Below are 10,685 nucleotides of genomic sequence, written 5' to 3' on the forward strand. Positions count from 1 at the left end.
TGAGGTATAATGGAAAAATAAAGAGAATAGTCTTGGTGATAGTTGTAAGACAGTGATGAAAAAGCAGTCTAGAGTCAATTTAGCAATCATTTATTAAGCATCTACTTTGGGCAAAACATTTATGCTACTATCTGGTGATGTTACAAAGTTTAGATAACACATAATCCTTGTTGCCAGGAAGCTTACAACCTAAGATGATGATTAAATTAAAGTCAATATAATGTATGGTATGCCTTTTTGGTACAAGACATAAGCTAGTCAGAAAAGATCTCAGAGGTCATGGAGATGGTCCATGCAAATGTGAAAAGTAGAAGACAGAATGTCAAGTTTAGGAAATAACTAGAAGTTCCATTTTGCTTGACTATAGAGTGCATAAAGGGCAATAGTATAAAAGGAGATTGGAAAAAGTAGGTTAGAGCCACATAATAGAGGTTTTTTTCATAATACATGTAGCTAAGAGGTATAGTGAATAGAATACTGAGCCTGGAGTCAGGAAAATCAAAGGCTAAAAATTTGGTCTCAGATACTATCTGTTTAATCCTATGCAAATTACTTAATCCTGTTTGTCTCATCTCCTCATCTGTAAAATGAGCTAGGAAAGGAAATGGCAAACCACTACAGTTTTTCAAAAAAAATCTCAATGGGATCCTCAAAAGTTGGATATAACTGAAAATGACTGAATAATATATATTTGAAGGTGAATGAACAAGAAGATATGACATATACAACAATGGCAGATAGATAACTATATGACAATATGAGAATATTTATATTTACTTTATATCATTTAAAAACCTAAGTCAGTGTAGCAATTGTATTTCATTAAACACAATTAATTCACTTAATTTATGGTTCCTATTATAGAAACTAAGCTTTCAATATAATTTCCTTTATATCTATAGAAATGTCTCATAGATAAATTGATATAAATGACATCATAGTTTTAACTTATTTAAGAGAAGGAGCCAAATATATTTTAAGACAAAACATTGAGGTCACTATCTCCTGTGGTTTACCATTTCCCACACCTATACCCTCACCTATAAGGATACTCAGCAAAGTAATTCCTTAAGAGATTTTCTTTTATGCTGTCCATTTTTTATTTTTCTACTGGCACATGAAAACTCATTCACAAGCCACTGAGGAGCCTAAAGCAATAGAAAGTCTAAAAGTTTGATCTCAAAGTAAAATACTCAACTTAAAAGTTATATTTGAATTCAGAAATATATGTGTTCCTGGCAGTGACCAACAAGTTTTACTATCCCTTGCACACATTATACTCTTTGATATAAGAAGGAAACTTTTCTGTGAACAATCATCTGACAAATTTTATATCTTTCAACCTGTAAAAATTCCAAGATTCACAAAAATATTGGTTGGGTCTAGTCATCACATTACTACTGAAATTAGTGTGGATATCAAATTACCTCAGAACTATAGAGTTTAAGAGATCCAACCAGTCTCAGTTTTTAACTGAAAAGATTATATCACCAAAGTAAGAGTATAACTAAGTGGTAAGACTGGAGAAAAACTAAATACTTAAACCAAGTCACTTTAATTTTGTTAGCTTTTATCTAGTATTTCAATCTCTTGAAATAATTATGAATCTTGATTCTTTTGTCATTTCATTGACTATCCTTCCCAGATTTATTTTACATGAATGCTTGATGGACGTTTTTAAATTTTCTGGGTCACAATATTTTAGAGATGAGAGATTTAATGCTTTCATGGTGGAACAGAGGCTAAAATGTCCTAATCCAAGAATAAAAAGAAACGTCTAATATTTATGTTTTATGTTAAGTATGGCTGTGAGATCAAAAGAACTTTTAGGTTTTATGTAAATTCTGCTTATCCCAAATGGATTCTGATCCACATAAACTTTGTTTTAGATTTTCAAAATTTTTTTTAATTTCATGAATTTTTGTTAATCATTAATCTCTCATTAAGATAATTTAATTATGAGATTTTAATTCTCTAGATGTTATGAAAGGAAATAGAAATAGGAAAATCAGCTGAATTAGACCAAGTATAAACAGAGAAGATATGTGCTAGAAGTGATACAATTGTGAGGGCATTTAATGATCAGCTTTCAAGGTATCTAAAGGAAGAAAAAATATTTGTCTCAGAAAATTTCTCATACTTTATATCACCAAAAAGGATAATAGAAAAATATGATGGACTTTTCTTGCAGTTTATTCTCCTAATGTTTAAAAATTTTTATGCAAGCAAATTATTTCATCTTGGTTTCTTGCCTATGAATATTGCCTTAATTAAGTTATCAAGTATTATATAAACAAATAAAACCATCACTCTATATCTAATAATTAAAATTGTCTTCCTCTTTTGTAATTGAATTATCTTCCAATTTAAGCAACCACGAATCCTTTCTCAGACAGAAAACAGATTTTCTTCCAAACAGTGAATTTTAAGAAAATCAGTGAATTTTAAGAAAATAGAATTCAATAGGAATATAGGATTAGTTTAAAATATTCGTGTGCATGTGCACACAAAAAAAACTTTTCGCATCTTTGATTATATGCTATATGTTTATTGCTGTTCAGTTGCAATCAGGTCCATCTTTTTGTGAGCCCATTTAGAGTTTTCTTAGCAAAGATATTGGAGTAGTTTGCCATTTCCTTCACTAGCTCATTTTACAGATGAGGAACTGAGGCAAACAGGAATGAATATGTATAAGGTCATACTGGTAGTGTCTGAGGCTGGATTAAAACTCGGGAAGATGAATTTTGCTGATTTCAGGTCCAGCTGAGCCACTTTGCTGCCCCATTAGATACTATTTACAAAATAACAAAAATATCCTTAGTTGCACTCAAGTTACAAACAACAACAAAAACAATCAAAACTTATATTGGAATAGTAGCAAACAGTGAACAATGAGCCTTAAAATAGAAAAGCTGTATACATAAAGGGAAGCTAGGGGCTCACACTGAGAAATAGTAGACCAAAAACTGGATTTGCTTAACCAATGATATAGTTATTTCTATAAAATGGGAACAGTGAACCTGGGATCATTAGTTCTGCTTTTCCCTTGACATTAGCCTCATGACAAGTGATGATAGAACTGATTATCATATTTAGGAAAGTCTTGTTGAGAATGTAGGTACTATTTGCACATTTGTCTTTGAATCTGGGAGTTTGCTATATAGTTGATGCTTAATAAATGTTCTTTGAATTAAACTGAACTGATATTAACTGAATTTAATAGCATTGGAATTGAATTGCAAGATCATCCATTTATAGAGCTGAAAGAGATGATAAAGATGATTGAATTCAAACTTCTCATTTTACAGATGAGGAAACTGAGGTCCATAAAGGAATACATCAATTCTTTAAAGTGGTATAATTTCATGGTTTAGGCAGTCTCAACAATTTACAACCTTTCTATAGCCTTCATGATTCTTTTTCTTTTGAAAAAATTCATCATCTGGTAGCCTGATTTTTAGCGATGAGCCTTTTTTTGGACTTAGATAATTTAGCCCCTGACAGATAAATGCATAGCACATTGCTAAGTCAGTACTTAAGAGTATGTATTTAGAAGAACATGCCAGAGTATATACATGAACTTTAAAATCCCAAAGTTCCTTTGGGATCTCAAGGTCAACTCTTCCCCATAAAGAGGTATTAGAAATAGGATTTCACTAATGGATAAATATGCATAAAGAAAAGCAGAAAGTTAAAATTCAGCATAATGGAGGTAAAGCTAAAAGAAAATATTGGCTCTTTAATAGAGGAAGCTAAAAATAGACAACACTTCTCTCCACCCCAAGGCAATTATAAGGATAAGAAAACTTAAGCTTAGAGAAATTATATTATTTGCCCAAAGTCATAAAGTCAGTTATTGGAAGGGCTAACACTGGCCCCCTGATATTTAGACCTTTTTGTCTAATTAGAGCTCTTTCTACTGCTCTACAATGGATTTGAGGAAAGAAAACTAAGATTAGAATGACTAAGATCTGATGAAAGATGGTTAAAGATGATTTTTATTGGAATACATAGGTGATTATTTAGAATCCATGGAGCTAAAAGCATTTGCTAAAGTCGTGGAAAGGTCTCTAGTTCTTTTTAAAAATTTTATTATAGTTTTTATTTACAAAATATATGCATGGGTAATTTTTCAATATTGACCCTTACAAAACCTTCCATTCCCCCTTTTCCCCTCCTTCCTCCCACCCCTCCCCAAGATGGTAGATAGTTCAGTACATGTTAAATATGTTAAAGTATATGTTAGATGCAATATATGTATACATATTTATACAGTTACCTTGCTGTACAAGAGAAATTGGATCTAGAAAGAAGGTAAAAAATACCTGAGAAGGAAAACAAAATGCAAGCAAACAACATCAGAAAGAGTGGAAATGCTATGTTATGATCCACACTCATTTCCCATAGTTCTCTCTTTGGGTGTAGCTGATTCTCTTCATTACTGAATAATTGGAACTGGTTTGAATCATCTCATTATTGAAGAGAGCCACATCCATCAGAATTGATCATCATATAGTATTGTTGTTGACGTGTATAATGATCTCCTGGTTCTTCTCATTTCACTCAGCGTCATTTCATCTGAGTCTCTCCAGGCTTCTCTGTATTCATCCTGCTGTGTATAATGATCTCCTGGTTCTTCTCATTTCATTCAGCATCATTTCATCTGAGACTCTTCAGGCTTCTCTGTATTCATCCTGCTGGTCATTTCTTACAGAACAATAAAATTCCATAACATTCATATATCACAATTTGCTCAGCCATTCTCTAATTGATGGGCATCCATTCAATTTCCAGTTTCTAGCCACTACAAAGAGGACTGCCACAAACATTTTTGCACATGTGGGTCCCTTTCCCTCCTTTGAAATCTCTTTGGGATATAAACCCAGTAGTAACACTGCTGGATCAAAGGGTATGCACAGTTTGATAACTTTTTGAGATCTCTTCTTTTTGATGCTTCATGACTAACTGGGAAGTAGCTTATGTATTTTTTTTTGAGCTTCCTAATTACCTCATAAAGAAAGACATATAGGTGTTTCCATTTTCATTTTACACATGAGGAAACTGAAGTTCAGAAGTTATGTGACTTACGTATGATCACATAGCTAGTCAGTATTAAAATAACAATTCAAACCCAGGTTTTACCTTACTCCTTGTTTTTGCTCTGCCACTATGCTTCTTCCCAAAAAAGTGGATAATGAGTTGGCCTGGAGTTGGTAGGTGAAAAATATAGTTTAAATGTGGAAAATAATGTTCCATTAAAATGAGAAAACTCAGGAGGTCCTTCTGGTATTAATTTTAAGACTAATCAGATCATCACAGGAAGAGACTCATAACTACTGAGGCAAATGGGCAACCCAAAGAAGAATCATAGCAGAGATGATTAATTCAATCAATCAATAATCAAGCAATTATAAACACATACTATGTGCCAGGGACTGGGCTAGAGACTAAAAATGCAAATATAGAAATAAAATAATCCTTGCCCTCAAGGAGCTTACAAATGTATTAAGGAGACAGCATCTTTACATACAAATATATACAAAATATATGACTATATAATAAATTTAAATAATAAATTATATATAATAAATAAACAAATAATGAATATATAAATAGAAGAGGCACAATCAGCTGGTTAAAAATCACAAAAGGTCTTTTATGTAAAAAGTGGATGTCAAGGCAAACTTTGACAGGGATTATAGATTCTAAGCAGTGGGGAGGAGAAAGAAATTAGGAAGAAGTCCTGTGCTAAAATGTTGAAGGATCTGGGTTTATTTTGCCTGAAGAAAAGAAGGCTTAAGAGTGATTGACTTGCTATCTTCAAGTATATAAAAGATTCTTATTTGGGAAAAGGTAATAAACTGTTCTCTTTGCCCACTCAGGATAGCATAGGCTTGAGTCAGAAACTAAAAGACTTAGGTTAATTGAAGTGAGAAGGATTCTTTCTCTTCTGTAAAGTGTCTACCTTTATCTTTCCCTTCGCTAATTCTTCTCCACCTCAACTCAATCAAATATAATTCTCCTCTGGCTAGAATAAAATATACATACCTGGTTTTGTTAATATACTAAGCATACATTTTCAATAGCACTGGCCATGCTATTTGAAACTGCTTTGGGTCCAGAAATTGTTCAATTCTGCTACTACAGAGCCTAGCTCAATTCTCTATGCAATGAGGCACTTAATGCAATTATTTTTGAGCATTACTAATGATAAAAGGATTTGTTTGTTTGTTTTTGTCTTACCACTGAAAACTTTTAAATATTGGCAAATTGTGGAATCTTTTCCCCCAGAGCAATCCATTCTGTTTTTGGACTGAGAAACTTTAGGCTTCCTCAGATAATGATTAACAGTAGAGACAGAATAGAAAATTAGCTCCTACATGTCTGTGTCTGCATTTATGATAAAGTATTTTGGGCTAGGCATTATTGTCACTAATTTTAAGTGGTCATAGTCCATTATGCAAATTAATCTTTCAGGATCTAAATTACACCAAAGCACACTATGCTCATGTACAATAGAATGCTAATATTTACTTACAATGTATCTATTGCAACTCTAATGTAGCTAATTTACAAAGTTATATATTTTGCCAATTTAAAGGCTTTCTAACAGATATGTTTATATAAGGGTGCCTAAATACTGAAACCAGCTACTGAGAAAAGTTCTTTCCTGGTGATTCTTAAGAAGAGAATAGATACTCATTATCTGGAATGAATTAGAAGTCTGCCTATTTTAAGGAGATCCTTTCCTCACCATATTGTTGGAATTCAATTAAAGGTGTGGGGGAAGGAGGAAAGACTGGATGATAAGAAGGATGGAAACCAGCATTTAATAAGCACCTACTATGTGCCAGGCAATGCCCTAACTGCTTTACAAATATAATCTCATTACAGCTTTACAAAAGCTCTGGGAGATACTATTATTATTCCCATTTTTCAGTTGAGGAAATAAAGAGAAACAGGTTAAATCACTTCCCCAGGTTCCAAATTCAGGTCTCCATTCCAAGCCCAATACTCTTACTAACTGTGTCATCTAGCTTTTCTAGATAAATGAGAGCTACATAGAGAATAATCAATAGGTAGGTAGGTAGATAGATAGATAGGTAAGTAGATAGATAGGTAGGTAAGCAGATAGACACAGACAGATAATTAAACAAATAGTAGATTTTTTTTTTTTATAAAGAGGAACAAATTACTTGTATGTAAAATAATAGAAGCAGAAGGCTCTTCATCTGAGTAAACAGTTTAATTTATTTTCCCAAAGTCATCCAGGAAGTAAATGACAAAGACATGATTTAAATTTAGCTCTTCTGATGTCAGACCCAACATTCTTATTACTGTACCTTATAGAATACAACTCCTTCATGTTTTAAAATGTTTATTTTATTTTTAAAAAATAAGAAAAAAGATAAACAGAAAAGGAATGCTAAACAAAATAAAACAAAACAAAAGAGAACATTCTCATGTGACCAGCAGAACATCAGGGAGGATTCAAAATATATAACAACAAAAAGTATATATATATTAGAGGAAGATATTATATTCATGAGTGTCCATCTTTTCTTTACTTCCTTGAAATTGTTTTATTGTTCTCTCCTGTACACCTTTTTTTACTTTATTCTTTTTCCCACATCTTTTATCTTCCCCTCCTCTCCCCCCAAGCAGGCTATAGTTAAGAAATTCCTTAACCTCTCAAATAATTTAACCTCTTCTTACCTGTGGATCTTTCCCTTATTTTCTTCCTTCACCTTTTGCTTCCCTGTCTACCCATCCCTCACCTTTTATTTCTTTATAGATTTTCAAGGGTTATATATCTTTCACAGTATATATGTGGTATTGCCTGTTGAACTCATTTCCGATAAGAATAGGTTTTCAGAACTATGAATCCTCCTCCCCCCTCTATTGCCTCTGTGTCTATTCTTCCTCTGTACTTCATTTGTATAACATAATTGCTATTTTTAACTTTACTCTACCCCAGTCTTTTTTTTTTTTTTTTAGCTACCCTATTGTTGATGTCAATCTTAAACTCATGGTATGTATTTCTCATGTACAAAAAAACCCAAACAATTTGTCCATGTTTAGTTCCTTAAATTTTCAATTAAGTTAGGGTTTTATTGATAGAAAGTTCTGAAAATTTGAAAGTTCATTGAATTTCCATTTTTTCCTCATTCAATGTTATAGATAATTCTGATGGATATGATATTTTTGGCCATAGGCTTAGTTCTTTTGATTGTCAGTAGTTATGATTCTAGGACCTGCAGGTAGCTATTGATAGGCCCTGTATAATTCTAATTGCAGTTCCAGCATATTTAAATTGTTTTTTTCTTGCAAAATGTTCTCTTTTATGTAGGGTTTTTAAAACTTGGCAATAATATTCCTATGTGTTTTCTACAAAGGATCTCATTGAGGTGGTGATTAGTGGATGTTTTTCTATTTCTACATTTTCCTCATGTTCTATCACTTCAGGCAATTTTCTTGGATTATTTCTTGCATTATTTTATAACTGTCTTTTTTTTTGTCACAACTTTTAGGCAGTCCATTTATTTTTATATTTTCTCTTCTTGATCTGTTCTCCAGATCTGTCATTTTTCTTATAAAATCTTTCCCATTCTGTTCTATTTTTCATTCTTTAGAATCTGTTTTGTTATTATGTGGTCTCCCATAACTTTACTGACTTCTCCTTGCTCAATTCTTATTTTCATCTTTGAGACTCAGATCTTTTTTTTTCTAGTTGGTTAACTTTTTTTTTTTTCTAATAATCTTTTTGATTTTCTTGGATGGTTTTTATTTTTATTTTTATTTTTTTTAGTTTTTCCTCATTTGACTTCCTTATTTTGATTTTTCCTCATTTGATTTTTTATTTTTTTTTGAGTTCTTCTGTAAATTCTCTCTGGGCTGGGAGTCTTTTCATGTTACTCTTTGGGGTAGAAGTTTTTTTTTTTTTTTACTTGTGTCCTTCTCTGAAGAACCCTACTCTTCCCTATTCCCCTAATAAGTTTCTATGATGGGGTTCTTTCTTCTTTGCTGGTTAATTTTCTTAAAATAAAAGAAGTTAATGTTAGCACTTCTTATTGTGGGGGATGGTACACTAGCTTCACTTGATCTCTCCCTTCTGATCCAAAACCCAAAACTGAGAGCTTCAGCTTCGTATTCAGTGGTGTTCCTGCCCCTCTGCTTCTGCACTAATAGGTCTATTGGTCCCTTCAGCACAGTTAGGCCTAGTGTTCCTAATCAACAGAGAATCTTTAAGTCTTTCTGGACTCAGATCCCTGACTCCACATTCTATCAGGAGGTGATAGTTTCTGTGATTCTGACTGAGGTTCCTGCCCTAGCCTCAGAGCTCTCTACTAGGTGCTCTGTGGAGCTAGTTCAGAGGCATTTGCACTTCACAAAGGTTAATCCAGAACCTGGGGTCTTTCTTCAGATCTTCTTGGTTTATACTTGGAGAACCACTGTTCTGCCCCAGGTCTTCTTGATTAACAGTCTACATTCACCCTGAGGTGCAAATTTGTTCTTATATGTGGGGGAAATCTGGAGAGCTTGAAACTTACCAACTTACTCCACCATCTTCTGAAAATCCTCCACTCCAAATATCTCATGTAATAGATAAAGAAATTTGAGGCCCAGAAAAATAACATTGTTAATCAATAATAGAACTAGCACTGGACCTTTTGTGTCTTGGCTCTAAGTTTAGGCCTCCTGTATACTATGCTGCATAACGTTTTTCTCCAATGATTCTAGGAAATCAATTGTGTCTCTATAAAGAATCTTGTGATAATAAAAGCACAATGATAAAGCCAACAAACTTCTTTTCATAACATTACATTTTTAACATTGTGAAATAGTTTCTTTTAATCAATAGAATAGTTCAATCCTGAGTTTTTGATGTTAAATTTCAGCCCAGAAAATTAAGTACTTTTGAAATTAGGCATTTACAATGGAAATTCTGATACAGTTTTAACTCTCTGAATACTATGAGGCCCTGCTCTAAAACCATCTGTGCATAGCACATCCTTCATTTATCCACAAAGGCATTAAAGTAAATCCTAGCACAATTTAACCAGAGTCAGCAATAGAAAGGCTCTGTTTAATGCACACTATACATACACATATATGGCATAAACATAAAAAAATCATTTTGCTAGAGCTATTTTTTCATCTTTATAATACTATAAATTATTTTGATTTGCCTTTTAAAAGGAAAATCAGAGTAATTCCACATGACATTGATGTACATAAGATATAGTATGTCCAACAGTTAAAGTCCATTTCTTATAACTAATGACAATCTATTAAACAATAAAACAGGAAGCTCATTGATATGAACTTATCATTTTTTCTTCTAGTTCCTAAAATAAAGATCCCATTTCAAGTTGAACCATGGCTGCTCGAAATAACTGTATTATTTTAATATAAAGTACCTTAGTAATTTCACATTTGTCTAATAATTCTCAAAGTTTAGCAATTTATAGAATCTCAATGTCAGATTTTGCTAGAGGTAGTAAAACTCCAAAGATTCACTTGTCTTCATCTGACTATTTTATAACTCCTTGGTTTTAAAAGTACTCACTTCTATTATATATTTCACAATTTGGGAATTTTGATTATGAAGAGATTTTTATATACAAATTATTATTCAGTATTATCATTGGCAAATAGGTGCTAGACATAGAAAAAGGATTAAG

Source organism: Sarcophilus harrisii, chromosome 3 (genome assembly GCF_902635505.1).
Source record: "Sarcophilus harrisii chromosome 3, mSarHar1.11, whole genome shotgun sequence".
Lineage (NCBI taxonomy): Eukaryota > Metazoa > Chordata > Mammalia > Dasyuromorphia > Dasyuridae > Sarcophilus > Sarcophilus harrisii.